This window comes from Caretta caretta, chromosome 1 (assembly GCF_965140235.1).
Source record: "Caretta caretta isolate rCarCar2 chromosome 1, rCarCar1.hap1, whole genome shotgun sequence".
NCBI lineage: Eukaryota > Metazoa > Chordata > Testudines > Cheloniidae > Caretta > Caretta caretta.
Genome location: NC_134206.1, coordinates 294,851,176 through 294,872,155, shown reverse-complemented (window position 1 = coordinate 294,872,155; position 20,980 = coordinate 294,851,176). Strand labels below are relative to the sequence as shown.

General features: G+C 47.3%; 1 protein-coding gene across 3 annotated transcripts in view; it reads left to right on the top strand.

The window, feature by feature from the left end:
* The window catches only part of SLC16A7 (solute carrier family 16 member 7), a 155,869-nt gene that overhangs the window by 21,267 nt on the left and 113,622 nt on the right, over positions 1-20,980 (top strand). Inside the window, exon 1 of one of the 3 annotated variants that reach the window (XM_048835954.2) lies at positions 3,413-3,500. The exons of 1 other annotated variant lie outside the window; for it this stretch is intronic. The gene's annotated coding sequence lies outside the window, so the exon portion shown is untranslated. Of the gene's footprint in view, positions 1-3,412; positions 3,501-20,980 lie in introns of those variants that run through there. One more of the 3 variants, XM_075124384.1, reaches the window with a different exon arrangement.

Below are 20,980 nucleotides of genomic sequence, written 5' to 3'. Positions count from 1 at the left end.
CTCTTGGATGACTTATACAGTATAGCAAACAGTGTGAATTTTGAATTGTATTTACAAGTCTAAAATTAGAAATTTCTGCTGTTGTTGGTTAACTAGACAATCAAAATTTGTGTTTACCAAAGAGTACATAAAATTCAGTTTTCAAGAGTACTTGCATTAGTAAAGCTAGATGGCTATCATATTAGTAGAAAGCAGGACCCAGCCTATACACAGCATCTATATACTTTCCATGACATAGCTAAAATTAGCTGGACAGATATACAAATTGCAGACTTCCTGAGTTCCACATTTTACAAGCATAGCAAAACAAAATCCTGAACACAATGTACTGTGCTGCATGTGATTTTCAAAGGCTCATAACTCGGTCAAATTGAAATAAATTTTCTCTGCAGCACATGAGAATGCTATTCCTATGCCAAATTTCAGCTTTCAACACCATGCCAATGTGACTGTGGGTTTGCTTCAAAGAAAGTCATAAGAATATGTTTATTGTAGAAAATATTCACTCTCCTTTCACATCAACAGGGCTATACTGATTCTGTTTAAATAAAATAAATAAATAAATCTTAAAGCAGAAAACAAGTTTGAAAAGAATCAGCCCAAAAGAAAATTGTGCGTGTCCAAAAGCAGGTAGTTAGAACATAAATGATTATACAGCATTAAGTATAGTTAGTATACAGCTGCCTGCTGTAATGTATTATGACAATTAGTTATCTTATTAGTGACATAGCTGGATAGTGACAGAAGGATATGTTTTGGGAAAATAAGAATAAAGGAACTAATATGTCAGCTCTGAGCACCACAGTCTGAAAATTAATAGTATCTATGAATAAATCATGAATTGTATAGAACAGATAGTAGTGAGAAGTGAACCTCATCTGGTTGGGAGGTTCAGCTGAGTTTCTGAAAGTCTGACTATTTACTGGAAACTTATTTAAAGATTTCTCATGATCTCCCGGACAACACCTCCACTTCTTTCTCGAGTCTCTGTCTGCCTCCCACTATGACTTCTCCAACTGGCTGTCCCTCTCAGTACCCCCCCTTCCAGTGACTCACCTCGTCCTTCCTAGTCTTGCTTTTGCTGACCTTATCATGAGGTTGTTCTCTTCCTTCAGAGGAGGCCTGCAGATCTTCCTTCTGTGGGCATCAGGCTCACCTTCAAGGGTGGTGCCTGCAGCTACTCCCTCACCCCACGTTTACCTTTTATGGACGTGGAAATCTTCAGATGAAGGCCCTATTTTCTCTCCCCCTGATCCCCCTACCTGCCCAACAAAAAATAAAATAAAAATAAAGACAGCAAGTAGGGATCCTGTGAAAGGACGTGTAACCCTCTACTGAAGGCCACTGCAGGAGGGGATTATGTTTGCTGACACAAATATATAAGAAAGGATATTCGCAGATATAAACAGAAGTTGTTGAACTGTGACAGAGAATCCAGCAGGAAAAATAGCCTGTTTTCTATTTCTGACCAAAAAAAAGGAAATAGGCTATCGTTCCTGCTGTGTCAGAGTTCAACAACTTGTGTTTACCACCCCTCTGTGTTTTGTGTTTACCACCTCTCTGCCCTCTTCCTTATGTACTTATGTCAGCAAACATAATCCCCTCCTGCTGTGGTGTTCAGCAGAGAGTTGAACACCCTTCTACCGGGTCCTTTCTACTTCTTTGGTAACTGAGGCTTACCTATCACTATTCCCCTTTATCTTCAAGTACACTTCATCCCTCCTAAAGGAACCAGGTCAGATACAAATTAAACTTTCAGACGTCACAGAGATTAATTAAATGATTATATTTTCTCATTATTAAACAAGTCTTAAACAGGAGGAAAAAAACGATTTCTTTATTTAAACAAACTCTTATATTGGGTTTTAGTCCCATAACTAATTTCAGTGTTTTAGCAAGATAACCACCAGGCTTAGAAATGCCGATTGTAACTAATTGTTATTTTCAGATAGATTTAATTCATAGTGAAAATTGCTTCTTACCCTGTGAACTTTCAAAAAGTGCTGGGCAGAGCAGAATGGGAAGTTTTTTTTATAAAATCTGTTTCAGACACTGGCGAAATTCACATATCAAAGTAGTTGATGGTGTGAAACCTTGGAGGTATTAATATCAGTTGTACAGTGAATATTTAGGGCAAGTTTAGGTTTCAATTTATTTCTGTACCTTAGGCTACAGAATTTGTTTTCCATGTCATTTAGACATGTAATGTCAACTCTTTCAGCACTGAGTCATTCTTATTGTATGCTGAGTCAAATGCACATAGAGGACTGTGAAAAACAGCATTTTCACTGATCTCATGACATTAAAAACCATTTAATCTTTTTTCTTTATTTTTGTATTTTTCACAGAAAAAATGTGGTAATTTTTGCAATCCAAAAGGGAAAAATCCTTCTGTGTGAAAATGGTGAATGCATTTTTACATGGGGCTAAAGGGTGAAAAGTTGTAACTTGTTTTGGATAGATTTTTGCCTCTTATGCATTCATTCATTTTCCCACATATATTCAAAATGATTAGATTTCAACCATCTTCAAAACTGAGAGTTTTTGGAAATAAAATAAAATAAAATAAAAACCATGCAGCTCTAAAGCAAAATCTGTAGTATACATGTGGGAAGATATCTTTTTAATTAATGCAGCAGATAATAGTGGTTATTAACACATATAATGTTCTAATTATATTATAAAACCTAATGTGAAATGTCTGTGAAAACTTAGTATGTCTGTGAATTAATCTGACTAAAGAAATCTGTGAAATATAAATCCATATTTATAGTTAATTGCTGGATAATTTCATGTACATCAGAAAAAAATACATTTTGGTAACATGGTTATTGCAATATGAATGTCTATTTCATGTTTTCAAGAGTATGCATGTGATATTTACTGCATAGTTGGCTTTAGTGTTTGTTTGATCTGTCAACTGAAATAATAACTAGTGATGATTTTCACTCATTGTACTTCTTCTTAAATGACATAAAAGACCCATGAGCTCTGTGTGTGGAACTCCTATTAACATTATCAATAGACTGAAAACCCTAGTTGCCCCTAAATGTGGGCGTTCATGTTGGATTCTTGTCTGAATTTTTTCCACATGTTTTAAAAACTATTGCTGTTCATGCAACATGAAGAATTTATAAAAGGTAGATTTTCATAAATTTTAAGATACACGGTGACAATCAGAAAAATCCTCTATAGTAGATGAAGAAGCTTTATGAGAGATCCTAGGTGGACTTGTATAAGTATTAGGGAAGAACAACAGTTTTACTGTGTAACTTTCCCTCTTATGAAAAAGCATCGAGACGGAAGCACCATAACTTCATACATGTATGTAATTTGAGATGCCTGTTCCTTTGGCTATTGGTTGTTAGAAATAAACAATAAAAACATTATGTTGTCATAAACCAATCAGGACTACAAAGAGTCTTTAAATGCTCAGACTATCTGAAGTCCCTATAGCAATCAAGACTAGATTATTAGCTTGGACAGCAGCCCTCTTCCAGGTAATGTATCACTTTCTATTTTCTTTTACCTTTGCTTACTGATAACAGATAACTTGCATGGATTTATCTAGTAGTTTGAAACTAACTGAACAATTAAAGGTAACAAGCCAGTGTTATACAGAATATTGTGTAATGCTAAAGTATTATGATTATTTCCTTATATAACACCACTGTAAAGACAAGTATGAAGACAAGGATCCTGTCCGAAAGAGTTATAACAAAAAATAGCATGGTTGAGTGATGGCACTCACACATTCCTTGTTCAGACACTTTTCTTTGTATATTTTGTTACTATTTCTGTGAAGAGAAAGTGTTTATCGAAGATGAGTCTTGTGAAGAGGAACTTGAAAAAAAAGGGAAATAGCACTGCAGATATGGTCAGGAAAGGGGCTTCAGAATTAGTGGACACAGAAATAAGTTACAGAGGCAGGAGTGAGCTTTCATCTACTGTGGAAAAGCTGAGAGGGGCCAGTAAAAAGATTTGGACATGGTTGAATCAGGCAGATGATTTTTGTGCAAGTGTGGAGAAGGGAAGACCAGAATCAAGGATGGCAAAGAGGATCAACTCTGTACATCTTCAAAGTGTGCAAACATTTTAAAGAGACAAGATAGGTAATATCTTTTATTGGACCTATGCTGCAAACAATCATTTTAACATATTCACTTAAAAGGTCTTACTGGGACGGGCTCTTGAGATAAGCATCTTTATTTTTATGAGGGTTTTGGGCAGACAGCAATAATAAAATCTGTCTCTGGCATAAAACAGAATACAAAACACAGTAAAACAGAAACAGCGAGTGAAATGCAGGACACTGAGCAACATTGGGCAGTTACACATTCAGTTCATTTAAAACTTTTAAGATAAGGGACTATAGGTTTCTTGAAAGCAAACAATATGAGAGTCTGTTTTAATGACATTGTCTCCCACCACTAGTTTTAGCTCCAGGCATTTTAAAATTAATAGACTGGTTTTGAGTGAAGCACGTGTGACAGCAGTTTTCAACTTTTTATTCATTATGTAAAAAAGTAATTAATTTTTTTTGCTAATAGCTAATGCACCAGTAATTTTCAAATAGCTGTTTACACACAATTTAAGGCAAAATGTTGACTGAGTTTTTCATGAAGATAAATTGATGATTGTTAGGGTTGTCTTTGTGAAATCCATATTATAACAGTTTAGAGACAGGTTTCAGAGTAACAGCCGTGTTAGTCTGTATTCGCAAAAAGAAAAGGAGTACTTGTGGCACCTTATAGACTAACCAATTTATTTGAGCATGAGCTTTCGTGAGCTACGTGAGCTGTAGCTCACGAAAGCTCATGCTCAAATAAATTGGTTAGTCTATAAGGTGCCACAAGTACTCCTTTTCAGTTTAGAGACAGAAAGCCTGATGCTGAATCTCCCATTGACTTCTCTAGTGCAGGAGTAGGGCCTAAGAGCCAGCTCCTCAGGTAATATAACACAGCTCCTTTGAGGTCAATAAAAGTGTGCTGAATTACACCAGCTGAGGAGCTAGCTGTAAATGTATCAAAATATAAAACTGAAAATATGGGTAACTTCAATGGTTATCAGAACACTATGCAAAAGTAAGACAGTTAATTATAATGTTGTGAAACTTGCATTACACTTTTTTATTGATCCTCCTTATTGCTTCTGTACTGAGAATCACTGATATAATTTAGATTTTTGCAGGGGAGAGGCAGGATGTTTTGTTTGTTCTTAACTGGACAGGAAATAGTTTTTTCTGTGTGATTGACACATGTTTAAATTAGAAACTGCTTTGTTTCTGAGCAACTGCCATTAAGGCTGCTTAAATTAAGTTTTTGCTGTGATACCCATGGCAGAACCAATGTCGCGTAATGAAGATTTCAATTCCCCATGCTTTGGTGATTGTAGCATACTAACAGATTTTAAAAGTATGTTAATAAATGAAAAATTTAAATAGCTGGTGTTCTGTACATACTGCTGAGTACCAGGCTGAAAACGAACACTTGTGGTGTAGGATCATATTGACACACTTGAAGCCTCAGGTTTAATTGCGGATCTGGGTCTAGATCCTTAATTTTGGAAGGCTTAGATCAGCGGTACTCAAACTTCATTGCACCGTGACCCCCTTCTGACAATAAAAATTACTACACGACCTCAGGAGGGGGGACCGAAGACCAAGCCCACCTGAGCCCCATCTCCCTGGGTGGGGGCCCAAAGCTGAAGCCCAGAGGCTTCTGGCCTGGGCGGGGGGCATGTAACCTTAGCCCGGGCAGTGGGGCTTGAGTTTGGGCTTCGGCCCTGGGCCCCATTAACTCTAACTCCAGCCTTGGTGACCCCATTTTGCGACCCACTTTTGGGGTCCCTGAACTAGGACAAGTAGTATGGCTCTTCCTGTCTCTCCTTGAAAGGTCCTTCTTTTGCTTTAAGCGTCTGCTGTTCTTTTGTTAAGTCAAGTGTAGGCTCCAGGTTGGCCCCTGCATTTTCAGTACATGCAGGTGTATTTGCATAAGATGTGAAAATGGCCCTCATTGTTCAATGCCCAGCAGAGCAAGCGAGGCATGATGAAAAAGGGCAATAGGTCAAGATTTTCAAAAGTATCTACATTGACTTTGTATGGGACTTGGGCTCCTAAGTGATTTAGGCACTTTTGGAAAAACCCCTCCCTGCTATTGACAGAGGCTCTGGAATGACATGGGTAGCCATCTCAGTATTCATAAATAAGCAAGGGCACTGGGAGCACAAGCAACAGCCTTCGTCCTCCTGGGTCCTGTAAGGCAATGTAGACCTAGATTCATAGGGGAATCACGAATGCTATAGGCAGCAAGGGACATTTCAAGGGAGAGTGGCCCATTAACACCTCTGCAGTCAGGACAAAAAGAGAATTGCAGAGTCAGGCCTTTTATTTAAAAAAAAAGATGTTATCTACTACGAATATACCATATCCATCGATGTAGTATTTGACTACTGTAAGTGGGACTCTACCAAATTCACGGTCCATTTTGGTCAATTTCACCCTTACAGGATTTTAAAAATAGTAAATGTCATGGTTTCAGATGTTTACATCTGAAGTTTCATGGTGTCATAACCATGGGGATCCAGACCCAAAAGAGGGCATGGGGGGGTTGCAAAGCTATTGCAGGGGGATCACGGGATTGCCACCTTTACTTCTGCGCTGCTGCTGGCGGGAGTGCTGCCTTCAGAGCTGAGCTGGGCTCTGAAGGTCAGCGCAGCCACGGAGCTTCTTGCAGCCAGGGGAGGTTCCAAGAAGTGGGTCTGACCTGGCCGGAGGAGCAGCCCCTGCAGGGGAAGAGTAAGTCCTGTCCTTCCCCAACCAGGCCAGAACTAGAAGCTGGGGCCTGGCATGCAGTAGGAGCCCCCGGCAGGGGTGCCCCAAGTAGCGCAGAGGAGATCAGACTCTCTTCCCCTACAATAGCCAGGTAGCACGCGAGTGATCAGATTTCACAGCTGTGAATTCGGCAGGGCCCTAACTATAACCTCTTCCCCTAATAGATTTATGGCTTTGTCTACACGGGCAAGTGAAAGACAAAACTTTTGTCGCTGAGAGGTTAAAAAAACACACGCCCACAATAGCCAGATATCACGCGAGAGATCAGATTTCACAGCTGTGAATTTGGCAGGGCCCTAACGATAACCTCTTCCCCTAATGGATTTATGGCTTTGTCTACACGGGCAAGTGAAAGATAAAACTTGTCGCTCAGAGGTTAAAAAAACACACGCCCCCGAAAGACAAAAGTTTTGTCTATGACAAGCACTTGTGTGAACAGCACTTTGTTGGCAGGAGCACTCTCCTGCTGACAATGCTAACGCCGCTCATTGGGAATGGAAGTTTTTTGTCAGTGCCAACAAACAGCGGCTACGCTGTGCTCCTTTTAGCGGCAAAGCCATTTCACTAAAAGCTGGATAGTGTAGACATAGCCTATGCCAGGGTTTACACTGCAAGATGTCAGTATAAACTACTATGAAGCTAGCCAAGGGTGTGAATATGCAAAATATAATTATGAAGTTAAAAGGGGATTGACAGGCCCTCAAAGAAAACCCTCACATTCAAAAGACGAGTCTAGGAACTTAAATTCTTTACTCAGTTAAACACAATCATAGACTGAACAGAGAGACTGGATTTATTGCTTATGACAACACTCTGTAACCCACTAACCCCTCCCCCCCTTTGTCCTATGACTGCAAAGGTGTTAATGGGTCACTCTACCGTGCATGGTCCCTTACAATATGTGCTAACTACTTATGCTAAACAATCTGTTCCACCTTGCAATTTACTGTGAATCTGGGAGTACCTTTCCCAGACCTGAAGAGCAATGGGGTGTGGCTAGACAATTTGTCTGTCTCTCCAACAGAAGTTGGTTCAAAAAAAGATGTTACCTCTCCCACCTGGTCTCTATAATATTCGGGGATCAACATGGCTCCAAGTAGACTGCAAAATTACAGCACTATTCAGTTGCAGCTTTGTTTTTTGGGTTTGGTTTTTTTGCACAGTTCCAAAGTGACACGGACAATATTGCAACTTAAAACTCAGTAGTATTTTGTAATCCCCTTTTAACTTCATAATTATATTTTGCATACAGTACTCAAATACTACATTGATTGCCATGGTATAGATAACTATATTCATAGTAGATAGTATCTTTGTTTTAATTGAAGGGTCTGACTCTTCCAGTCCTTTTCAGGTAAAATTACTATTAAAGTCAGAGTTTGTCTGAGGACTTTTCTATGCTTGCAGTGCTGCAGTTGCACTGGTGCAGTTGTGACGCTGTAGTATCTAGTGAAGACACTACCTATGTTGATGGGAAAGTTTCTTCCATTGGCATAAGTACTCCACCTTCCTGAGAGACAGTAGCTATGTTGACGGGAGAAGCCCTCCCATCGACATAGCAGTGTCTACATTGGGAGTTTGGTTGTTATAACTGCATTACTCAGTCAGGGGTGTGGATTTTCCACACCTTTGAGTGATGTAGTTATACTGACATAAGTTCGTAGTATAGACCAGGGATGAGTAAGGACCCCAGGACTGGGCTCAAGCACTTTAATAATAAGAACTCGGGGGTACGGAAAAGTTTAATTTATTTGTTTCTCTCTGCTTGGACAATCAAAATGAATTGGTCAGTTTCATTTTTATTTAGAGGCATTTTCAAATCAGTGTTACTTTTTGGTTCTCATGTATTATTTAATTTAATTAGGTGTATTAAAAGCAACAATGAAAATTCCAAGTTTCTATGCAAAACTAAAATAAATATTAGGGCTGATAAAAAGTTAAAGAGGGATGGGGGATGTAAATAATAAGGTTTGTGATACATCATGGCCAGAGGGCAGCAGGAGAGTGTTAGAAGGGAGCCTTATTCCCTGCAGAGGGAAGAAAGTTTGCTATAGATTAATTAGAGCAACTGAAGTCAGTCACCTGATAAACCCTCCTGCTTCAATCAGACAAGGGAAGGAGTTGAAGCAGAGTGGATTGGTGTTGGAGCAGAGAGCAGTTTGGAGGAGAAGAACACAAGAGTGACTAGGTGCTTCCTATCCCCGCAGCTCTTCCATTTCCGGGTACAGCATAGGGCCGGAAGCCAACACGGCAACGCTGATGGCCTATCACGACAGCGCTGCCTCTTGTCCCAAGTAGCCCAACCCCATGGTGTTGAGTGGGGGGTGGGATATGTGATACAGCATGGCAGGAGAGTGTTTTTTTTTTTTTTCTTAAAACAGAAAAGAATTTTATTTGTGTAACACTTACAAGGAATCACCAAAAAGGATAAAGCAAAACTATGCAACAAAACAAAAGCAAACACAAGGTATAACATAGCAGCCTTCAGGAGGGAGAAGTGTTCAGGCTAGCCTGGGCCCAGAGCGGGGGGGCTTCCTCAACACTCGTGGTCTTCCACCCTCCTGAGTTACCTGGTGGCCTAGAGCGGGGGGGCTTCCTCGACACTCATGGTTTTCCACCCCCTCGAGTTACCTAGTGCCACGCCCAGTGTCACCGATTATTCTTCTCCTGAGAGTGCCCGACAAGATGGGCACGGCTGCGAGGTGGGCGGTTTGGGGGTGGGGGGGACGTACACCACGTGTGATAGGACCCCTCCTAGGTGACAGTGATGATGGTATCCACGGCGGCAATGGCTGGAGCTGGGGTCTCTCGCTCTTCCCCTCAATCAAAGGGTCAGACGGAGGGAACCGGATGGGGTCACCGAGCAGAGAACCTCGGACAGCACCCACTGCTCCTCGAAGGCGTCAAGGGAGTCGGTGGACGTCGCCCAGAGGAACTCCGCCCGGACACATGAATGTACTGAGGATCGGAAAACGGCCCTACAATCGCAGGATGCTTCATTAGCCAACCTCCCCTCTCTGGTTTTATAAATGGCTGTTTTAGCTAGGGCTAGGAGGAGGTTAACCAGAAGATCTCGCCATTTTGTGGGGCCACGGATGGGGATTGTGTAGATAAAAAGGGGAAGGGAAAAGTGTAGCCAAAAACGTAATAAAATATTCGTGAGGAGCCGAAAAAGGGGCTGCAGCCTGGCACACTCTAAATATGTGTGCACCAGGGTTTCCCTCACGTTGCAAAAAGGGCAAGTATCCGGGATGGGGGTGAAACGCGTCAAAAATATGCCTGTGCTCACAGCTCCGTGAAGGAGCCGCCAACTAATGTCCCCGACGGGCCTTGGGACCAAGGTGGAATACAGGCTGGCCCACCGGGGTTGCTCACCCTCCAAAGGTGGCAGGAGGTCCCGCCACTTTGTATCGGGGCGGGACACCAAGGTATGGGCGTGAAGGGTGTGAAGCGTGAGTGTGTATACATATTTCCGTGGCGCGATTTGGAAGTTGACCGGCTGCAGTTCATGCAGCTGGCTCACAGTGAAAGGGTGAGGAGTTTGTTGGGATCTACGGGGTAGGGGCCCAATTGAAAGGTCCGGCGGGCCTGGGGTAGAGGGTGGACGGGGTTGAGATAAGCCCGAGCAGCGGGCATCAAGGCGGCCTTCACCTCCTGAAATACGCGCCGGGGGGTACGAGGTCTGGAGAGCCCCATGCGCCGAGCAAGCGTCAGGGGATCCAGCCAGTCTCCCAGGTCATAGACCAGGAGGTCTCCGACTCTCATGACTTCCGCCAGGACCAAACTCTGGCGCACCGAGCGGGACTCCGCCGCCTGCACACGGAGCTGGGGGTTGTGTAGCAGGGGCTCCGCGAGGAGATCTGCTCCCACGGTGGCCGCCATTGACCTGGTCGTTGAAAACAGTTTCCAGGTCTGGAGGAGGTCCTGGTAGAAGACCGGCAGCCCAGAGAGGTCTCGCGGAAAACCTCTCAGACAAAGATAAAAGAGGTGCCAGTCGTATCGGAGCCCTTGGAAGCGGCGCAGGAAGGCGTGCGCCAATATGCTCCACGTCAAACTACCTGCACTATAAAGGAGCCTCTGCAGGGCCTGGAGGCGGAAGACACGGACCTGAGTGTGCAGACACTTCAGGCCCTGCCCTCCTTCCTTCAGGGGTAGATGAAGAACCCCAACAGGGGCCCAGTGCATTCCTGACCAAAAGAATTCTAGAGTCGATGTCCGGAGGTTGGTCAGGAAATCCGGGGCCGGGACCAGGGTGTTAAGCCGGTACCAGAGCGTGGACAGGACTAGTTGGTTAAGCACCAGTGCTCTCCCTCGGAGGGAGAGACATCGGAGTAGCCTCATCCATTTCCGGAGCCTCTCTATCACCCCACCTTCTAAATTTTGCCAGTTCTCCGGCGGAGAAGGGTGTGTGGCAGAAAGGTAAACACCTTGGTAGAGCAATGGACTCGCGCTCCACCGGATGGTACGCCGACAGGACCAGCCGCAGCTCCGGCTCCCGCAGCACCAACCCCGTCAACCTCCTGCGGAGGAGACAGAGGAAGGGCTCGATCACCAGAGCATACAGCTGGCCCGAGAGGGGGCACCCGTGCCATACCCCTCGCCCGAAGCTGACCGGTTCGGTCAGGGTCCAGTTGAGCCTAACCAGACACTCCGTGGAAGCATACAGCACCTGGAGAAAACTCACAAACTGAGGTCCGAATCCAAATGCCTGCAGAGTGCCCAGGAGGTACCCATGATCCACTCTATCGAACGCCTTCTCCTGATCAAGAGACAAGAGGGTGAACGACAGACCGTCTCTACGCCCGAATTCCAAAAGGTCTCGGACTAGAAATAGGTTGTCAAAAATGCTGCGACCCGGGACAGTATAGGTCTGGTCTGGGTGGATTACGTCCGCCATCACGGACCCTAGCCGCAGCGAGATTGCTTTCGCTACAATTTTGTAGTCCGTGCTAAGGAGCGAGATGGGATGCCAGTTTCGTAAATCGTGGAGGTTCCCCTTCTTCGGCAACAAGGCGAGCACTGCTCGCCTGCATGAAAGAGGGAGGACCCCGCCCTGCAAAGACTCAGCCCAGACAGTGGCTAGGTCTGGGCCAAAGATGTCCCAGAACGCGCGGTAGAACTCCACGGTCAGCCCGTCCATGCCCGGAGATTTATTGGTGGGCATGCGACGGAGGGCTTCCGAGAACTCGGCCAGGGTGAGAGGCAGCTCTAGTTGGTCTCGGTCGCCCACGCTGACCATGGGGAGTTCCTCCCAGAGCACCCTACAAGCGCCAGGATCGGTCGGATCCCGGGAGAAAAGGCTTGTGTAGAAGTCACGGGCCCTTCCACACATCTCCACCGGATCCGTGAGGGGGTCACCTGTCTTCTAGCAGAAGACGGCTCCATGTTTCTTGGCCTCCCTTGTTTTCTCCAGGGCGTAGAAGAAACAGGAGCCACGATCCATCTCCCGAAGGAGGCGGATGCGGGATCGAACAAAGGCACCTCGGGCCCGATGGTCCACGAGGGCCCGGAGCTCCTGCCGCTTCTCCCGGCACGCTCCGCAGAGGAACGGGTTCTCGGGGCTGGCGGCCAGATGCCTCTCCATCTCTAAGACCCTCCGTTCCAACTGCTCTATCGCTGCATTTCTCCATCGGCTGGTGCCCCAGGTGTAGTCACAGCAGAAGAGCTTGGCGAGCACCTTCCCTAGATCCCACCATCGCCACGCTGAGGGAAAGGCACACCGCTGCTCTCGCCAGGCCAGCCAAAACTCCCGGAAGGACGTCACGAAGCCCTCATCCTCCAACAGGCTGTTATTAAAGTGCCAATAGGCCGGCCCCGGCCTCTCTGCACGGAGGGAGGCTGTTATGGTGGCTAGATGATGGTTGGAAAATGGGGCTGGCCAAATGTTGGAGGAGTGGGCCTATGAAAGATGGAAACGGGATAAATAAATACGGTCCAACCGAGAGTGGTGTGACCGATGGGCCTCCACCCGGACAGAGGTGAACGTGGAAGTGTCATCTGGGTGGTGGTCACGCCAGACGTCTACTCCGGAGTGATGTTCGACTATTTCTCGGAGAATGTTCTCAGCGGCCGGACTCAGCTCGGCCCCTGAGCGGTCCTGTTCCTCGAGGGTGGTGTTAAAGTCCCCTCCCAGGACTAAGCACTCGTGAGAATCTAGGGTGCTGAAGAAGTCAGACACCCACTGATAGAATTGCGGCCGCTTCGGGCTCATTGTCGGGGCATAGATGTTAACGAGGTTGACCATGAGCCCCTCCATACAGACTCGGAGATGCAGCAGGTGGTCCGGCACAGCCTCAGTGACCCCTAGCACTTTGGGCTGTAGGTTGGGGGAGAACTGGGTCGCCACTCCAGCTTGTCGAATTGTGAAGTGGCTGAAGTAGACCCCGTCTCCCCACTCCAGCTGCCAGCTGTCCTCGGCGGTCGGATCCGTATGGGTCTCCTGCAGGAAAACCACAGAGCACCCCCCTTCCCGAAGGTAAGAGAGCACCTGGGACCTGCGGAGAACCATCCTACAGCCCCTGGTGTTCAAAGTTGCAGTAATGAGGGGCGTCATGCGGAGGGCTGGGGGGGTGGGGATTCCTTGTTGGCGGGGGTGTTCGCAGGCCCCGGCGGGTTGCGCAACTATCCGTGACCCATCCCGTAAGTGAGTAAATCGTCATGGAAGCTGCGGGCCCGCCCGTAGGCCGCGGCACCGTGCCTTCCTTTCCCTTTACCCTCCTTTATAAGGGCCCTTGTGGTCTGGAGGATTTGATCAAAGTCCCCCCATAGCTGGAGAGCTAGCTGTACCCTGTTGTGGGAGCCACGGATGTCTTCTAAAAACTCTCGCAACACTTTTCACAGCTCATGGGAGGGTGGGGTTGCGATTTCCGGGTTATTCCCTGGTGGGGCTCTTGATGCAGCCTCGTGGTCCGCTGAGGCGGGCAGGTAGGGTGCAGACCACCGACGGGGCGTCTGACAGGCTAAAGTTATTAGGTCCGTCTCAAGCGTTGGGGTAGAAAAGGATGGCGGAGGGAAAATTGCAGCTCCTAATGGGTTGCGGCAGGACATGCAAAGGCTGCTCCTTGGGGGGGATCCGCAAAAAAACGGGAAAGAAATAACCCCAGGGGCGGCAATAGCATTGCAGGAGGAGGTGGATTGGGCAGGGACAGGGGTGGGTGCGGGGGCAGAGGCGAGGCTCTGGGCTTCGGGAGGCAAGCAGCTGAGAGGTGGTGCCTCCCGACCAGATTCGAGGGTTAAGGGGGTGGGGAGGGGGCTCCCAGTGATGCTAGGCGCAGGCTCTGTGGTGGATTTGGCGGCCATGGTGTCAGGTGGTGGACCACCTTCTGCAGGGTGCTCGCCCGGGAAGGCAGTTAGGGGGAGGGAGCATGGGGAAATGGGGACTGGGGTAAGGTTGCCCAGATCGAGGCCAGCCGGCAGTAGGTCATTCTCTCCCTGGGTGACCGGGGTCAAACCTAGGGCCTCGATCTCCTCATACATGGAGGAGAGGTCGTCTTCTGCCACCCCGGGGGTCTCCCCTCTGGCACCCGCTACGACGGTGGCTTCGGGGTTCACGGGGGGTTCGGGTGATATTCGGGCAGAAGGGACTTCCTCAGGGGTCTCAGAGGGGAGGGTCTCCCGTGGAGGGGAGATTCTACCTTCCAGTGCTATTTTTTCTTCCCCTCCTGACACCGGCGGCTGGATCTCACTCGTGGGCATAGCGGAAGGCTCAGTGTCCACGCCTCCCTTCCTGGTCTTCCAGGGGGCCTCCGCATCGGATGGGTGCAGCAGAGCTCGAGCCTTCCGCTTGCCTCGCTTCCCCTGGACTAGGGTCCAGCCCTCCATAGCATCGTCTGGGGGCTGGTTAGCAGGGGTCATGTTGGGGGGCAGAGGTGATGGTTCAGGGGCTTCGGGGGGGGGGAACGGTGAGGCAGCATGGGGGGGCGGTTCTTCTTGGGGCGGGCCCTCTCCTATGCCCGGTAATATCTTTGCTGCACCCTCCTTCATAGGCTCTGCTGGATTGTTAACAGCAAGGGCGGGGCTCCCTCACTCGTCTGGGCGTTGTAGGGGAGGTGTCTCTTGGGCCCAGGCAGGAGCAGCGGTGGATCGAGCAGGAGGAGAGGTGGTTTCAGATGTCGGGTGGCCAAGGGCGTCGGCAACGACGGAGCCGATGTCCTGCCGGGTCTCGGGAGTCTCGGGTGTCACTCCCCGCCGGGCCAAGGGGCAGTCTCTTCAGACATGCCCCGCTGATCAGCAGAGGTAGCACTGGGCCTCTCCTGTGGAATAGTAGACCCAATAGCGGGCTCCCTGGTAGGGGACTAGGAAGGACCCCTCGAGTGCCTCTCCGTCACGCGCCGCCGGTAGCAGTAGAAGCTGCACTTGCCAGTGGAATGAGAGGACGTGACGGAGGGTGGGGTCCTTGCAGCCCTACGGGAGAGGGCTAATGACAGAAACGGGATTCCCCAGGGTGGAGAGAGCGGGTAACAGGGCGGCATTGGGTAGAAAAGGAGGGACGGAGGTCAGGACTAGGCGGACGCCCAGGTCTTCTAGCGGCTCCAGGGGAACAAACACCCCCCCCCACTGCCAGGCCCTTCTCCACCGCCTCCTGGGCAGCAGCCTCCAATGTTAAGAAAAAGACGACCTTCCCGTACATTTTGGAGGCTGCCACAATAGCCGTGGGTCCTACCACCCTCGCCAACGCCTGCACGTATGTCTCCACATGGGGCGAGGCGGGTACCAGGAGGCAACGGACGCCATGCTTCCTGGTCATGGTGGGAAAGGGGCTCCGGCCACTATTGATGGTAGCGAGATGACGAGGTGGCAGGCAGGGGGGGGGGGGGGGGCTGCCACCGCCCGTGCATATGCCCTGGGGGCCGGGGGAGGGACGCTCGCAGAGCTGGTGGAGGGAACAGCGGGGAGGGACGCCATGGTCGATGACAAGGCCACAGCGGTGCGGGCAGCCTCTGCCATGGAGGCCTTGGTGGTTGTGATGGGGCCCTTCCCCTTCTTCGCACCCTGGCCTTTCCGGCTAACCGGGGGGGCTTTCCTAGAATCTGGGGGGCGGTGGGCATAGCAGCGGCAGTAGTCGCCCCAGTGCCTCTGGCTGCCGATGCCCCAGCGGGGGCGATGGCAGGTGTTTTGGCAGCAGTGGTGGGGGGTGGAGACTTGGGGGTTGGGGAGGGGGGTAGGTGGGGGAGGGGCAACTGAGGTTGTTAGAGGGGCCTCACCCCTCTCATTCCCCGCCATTGTGAGCAGGGAGAGACGGGGAGACACCAGAAGGAGGAGGGGGAAGGGGGAAGCAGATTAACCACTTCTCCCTGTTGGGCTGCAGGCGGGGGCGGGGGGCCGCAAATGGGTCAGACTGGAAAGGGAAGAAAACAGGAGTTGGGGTCAGGTAGTAGGGGCAAACTGTGGGGCGGGCAGTCCGGGGGCGGGGGGGGGGGGGGGAAATGCGGACTCACGCGTGTTTATCCAAAGAGTCTCGTTTGGTCGGCTGTTGTGTTTGGTCCGGATGACGAAATTCAGCGCAAGCAGTTGAGTCTAGAGGCAGATGGCAAGTTGCCAGCAGGGACGGACAGCGGGGGGGCCGTGACGATTGTAGTAGTGTTGGGGGGGGCACCGATGGATCGGGGGGCAGCTCCGTGCCACACCCCCTGTGCCCCTACAAACGCAGTTAAGATACAGTCAAACTCCCCGCACACGAGATTACAGTTCAAAAGTTACTCAGTCTTACAGCCCCCTCCACAATGATTTGTAGCTTCCCTGGGCAATGTCTTTGTCGGCTGTCTTCTCTCCCGGTCTTTGTGGAGCCATTCCAAAAATGCCAAGCAAAAATAAGAAGACGATTTATTGCGGGTCCACAAACGAACAGCAAAATGGTTGGGTCTGGGGGCGTCCATTCCCCTCCTCCGGGGAGAGGGTTGGCAGTCCTCCCCCCCTCCTCCGGGGGTTGCAGCTGAAGCAGTAGCAGCGTCCGAGGGCAGGCGTGGGGGGGCTGGCAGGCAAGCTGGCAGCCGACCAGCACTCGAACAGCAGCAAAAAAAAAACAAAACAGCAAACCCCCCCCCCCCACGAAAAAAAAGGATCTGGCCCAGTCACGGGGGTGGGGGGGACGGATTAAGGGGCAAAAAGCAAGGAAAGTCCAGGCCAGAGGGCAGCAGGAGAATTTAAGAAGGGAGCCTTATTCCTTGTAGAGGGAAGGAAGTTTGCTATAGATTAATTAGAGCACCTGAAGCCAGTCACCTGATAAAACCCCTCTGCTTCAATCAGACAAGGGAAGGAGTTGAAGCAGAGTGGATTGGTGTTAGAGCAGAGAGCAGTTTGGAGGGAAGTAGCGGAGAGTTTGGAGAAGTGCTGTGGTGGGCTTAGAAGACCAAGACCCTCGGTAAAGGGACACCTGGTTTGTGCAGAGGGAGGGCGGGAAGCCCCACAAGCTGAAGGGCAGGAGAGGGAAGTAGCCCAGGGAAGGAACCACTAGTTCAAGTGGTTTACCGCTATCCCTAGGGCCCCTGGTCTGGGACCCGGAGGAGAGGGCAGGCCCAGGTCCCTCCCTCTCCACTCCCCTCCTCTAGGACACTAGTGGGGCAATTAATACCCCAGTTCAGGGGCGAGAAATGGTGCCCTGAACTCCCCCCCCCTCAAGAAGAGAAAGCGTGAGACCCATCAAAGTAGTGCTGGCAATTTGCCACACGTTACAGAAAGGTGTTTTTTTTCTTTTTTTTTTCCCGCCTCTTAACTTTCCCCACTGGAAAATCTTGTAAAAAGTGGAATTAAGGAAAACACACTTTTGCACAGTTTTAAATTTTTTTCCACTGTAAAAGTGTGAGAAAAGTAAAACCCAACTTAAAAAACATATATATAGCCTTTTCCCTCACTTTTCTAGTGGAAAATACAGGGAAGAAATAATGGTGAGAGGACAAAAAAACCCTAAAAATTCAAAATGATTTTTTCAAAATATTTCATTTAGAAAAACTTTGTTTAGATTTATTTTCGTTCAAAAATGGGGGGAAATTTTCAAAGGAAATGAAAACATTTTTTTTTCTAACTAACTAATATCAAGACAAAAGATTTTTCTGCTGAAAGGCATTTTACAATATAGCCCATTAATATTACAAACTGCCAACTTGACAATTAAGAACCCAGCAAAAATTAACAGCCTGCAACTAGCCACCCAAGATATGTCAAGTCACTCTGAGAAAGCCCAAGAGAACACAGGCCCCTTATAGCAGGCTTTGGAGCCAACAAATGTGAGCTCTGTCAGATCACATAAGCTTTATAAAAAAACAAAACTTTTTACAAAGTTGGGTACCACAGGGAAATAGATCTTTAGTAGTTTATTTTAAAACATTTCCATTATGGGAGAAAGTGCCAGACAGCATTTCTCCTAGTTTTTTGGTTTGTAAAAGTCCATTTACAAATAGTAAATTGTGGGTCAAGAGAACATGAAAAGGTGGAAGTTGCCATACCAACTCTAAGAGGCTAATTAATTAAGATGAGCTATTATCAGCAGGGGAAAAAAAACTTTTGTAGTGATAATCAAGATGGCCCATTTCAGACAGTTGACAAGAAGGTGTGAGGATACTTAACATGGTGAAACAGATTCAATTTGTGTAATGACCCAGTCACTCCCAGTCTCTACTCAAGCCCAAGTTAATGGTATCTAGTTTGCAAATTAATTCCAGTTCAGCAGTTTCTTGTTGGAGTCTGTTTTTGAAGCTTTTCTGTTGCAAAATTGCCACTTTTAAGTCTGTTGCTGAGTGACCAGAGAGGTTGAAGTGTTCTCCTACTGGTTTTTGAATGTTATGATCCTGATGTCAGATTTGTGTCCATTTATTCTTTTGCGTAGAGACTGTCTGGTTTGGCCAATGTACATGGCAGAGGGGCATTGCTGGCACATAATGGCATGTATCACATTGGTAGATGTGCAGGTGAACGACCCCCTGATGGCGTGGCTGATGTGATTAGGTCCTATGATGGTGTCACTTGAATAGATATGTGGACAGAATTGGCATCGGGCTTTGTTGCAAGGATAGGTTCCTGGGTTAGTGTTTTTGGTGTGTGGCTGCTGGTGAGTATTTGCTTCAGGTTGGGGGACTGTCTGTAAGCGAGGACTGGTCTGTCTTCAAAGATCTCTGAGAGTGAGGGATCGTCTTTCAGGATAGGTTGTAGATTTTTGATGATGCGCTGGAGAGGTTTTAGTTGGGGGTTGAAGGTGATGGCTAGTGGCGTTCTGTTATTTTCTTTGTTGGGCCTGTCCTTGAGTAGGTGGCTCTGTCAATCTTTCTTTTCACTTCAGCAGGTGGGTATTGTAGTTTTAAGAATGCTTGATAGAGATCTTGTAGGTGTTTGTTTCTGTCTGAGGAATTGGAGCAAATACGGTTGTATCTTAGAGCTTGGCTGTAGACAATGGATCGTGTGGTGTGTCCTGGATGGAAGCTGGAGGCTTCTATACCTTTTAGGCAACAAACTAGCCACTATGGCATGAAATTCTTGGAAGTGGATAACAGACACACAATAAGAGCTTATTTACTATTTGTTTATGCCTTTCAACACTATTAAGAGCAATAGAGTAGGAATGAAACAAAGAGCATGCTATATATCTATGAAACAGAAACCCTGTTAATGTAATTATTCCTTTAATTATAAATGGAAAGGCATATATTTGAGTTATACTGGAAATACTATTTATTGTCAATTTCTCCTAATAATAAACCTTTAAATTTGAAATAGCTTGGCCTTTTCAGAAGTCAATTGATGGTCAAACCCACTGTGACAGAAATGTAGAATAATTAAGAGTAATACCCTCAGTGGTATTGTAATAGAGGCCTTTTTGCATTTTATCATGTGATTATAAGGAGTACATGCTCCTTCAAGGGCAAGAAGGTTGAGAGAAGCTATCAGCAGCTGTATCAGGTTCTGTTTATAAAACTCTGAAACATTATGGTGCACTGTCAACAGGCACGCCTTCCCCTGCTACTAAAACAGAAAGGCATTTAAAGAACTGTCAGATTAATTTCCTGCAAAAACTGTGTGATGGGTTGGGTCACAGAAACCCCCTCGGGGCTGCCAACTGATGTGCCAAGACTACTTCTGCCTCTGCTTTCCCTGCCAGTTTGGGACTCCAGCACCCTGTCTTGCTGAACCAGACATGCCAGTCTGCTCCAACACAGACCCAGGGTCTGAACCATGTGCCCCAAAGCTGCAGGCTTAATTGAAAGCAACTTAAGAAGTGTTCCTGCCTTTAACACTCAGATGCCCAACACCCAATAGTGTCCAAACCCCAAATAAATCTGTTTTACCCTGTATAAAGCTTACAATAGATAGAGAGGTATGCACGGCTGTTTGCCACCCCCCCGGGTATTAATATATACTCTGGGTTAATTAATAAGTAAAAAGTGATTTCATTAAATACAGAAAGTAGGATTTAAGTGGTTCCAAGTAGTAACAGACAGAACAAAGTGAATTACCAAGCGAAATAAAATAAAACGCACAAGTCTAAGTCTAGTACAGTAATAAAACTGAATACAGATAAAATCTCACCCTCGGAGATGTTTCAATAAGTTTCTTTCACAGACTGGACGCCTTCCTAATCTGGGCAAAATCCTTTCCCCTCATACAGCCCTTGTTCCAGCTCACGTGGTAGCTAGGGGATTTCTCATGATGGCCGCTCCCTTTGTTCTGTTCCACTCGCTTATATATCTTTTGCATAAGGCGGGAATCCCTTGTCCCTCTCTGGGTACCCACCCCTCCTTCTCAATGGAAAAACACCAGGTTAAAGATGGATTCCAGTTCAGGTGACATGATCACATGTCACTGTAAGACTTCACTACCCACTTGCCAGCACACTGGTATACAGGAAGACTTACAAGTAAATCAGAGCCATCTACAGTCAATTGTCCTGGTTAATTGGAGCCATCAAGATTCCAAACCACCATTAATGGCCCACACTTTGCATAATTAAAATAGGCCCCCCAGAGTTATATTTTATATTTCTAAAAAAAAGGACTACTTGTGGCACCTTAGACACTAACAAATTTATCTGAGCATAAGCTTTCGTGAGCTACAGCTCACTTCATCACAAGTACTCCTTTTCTTTTTGTGGATACAGACTAACATGGCTGCTACTCTGAAATCTGTCTTTATATTTCTAGTTTCAGATACAAGAATGATTCA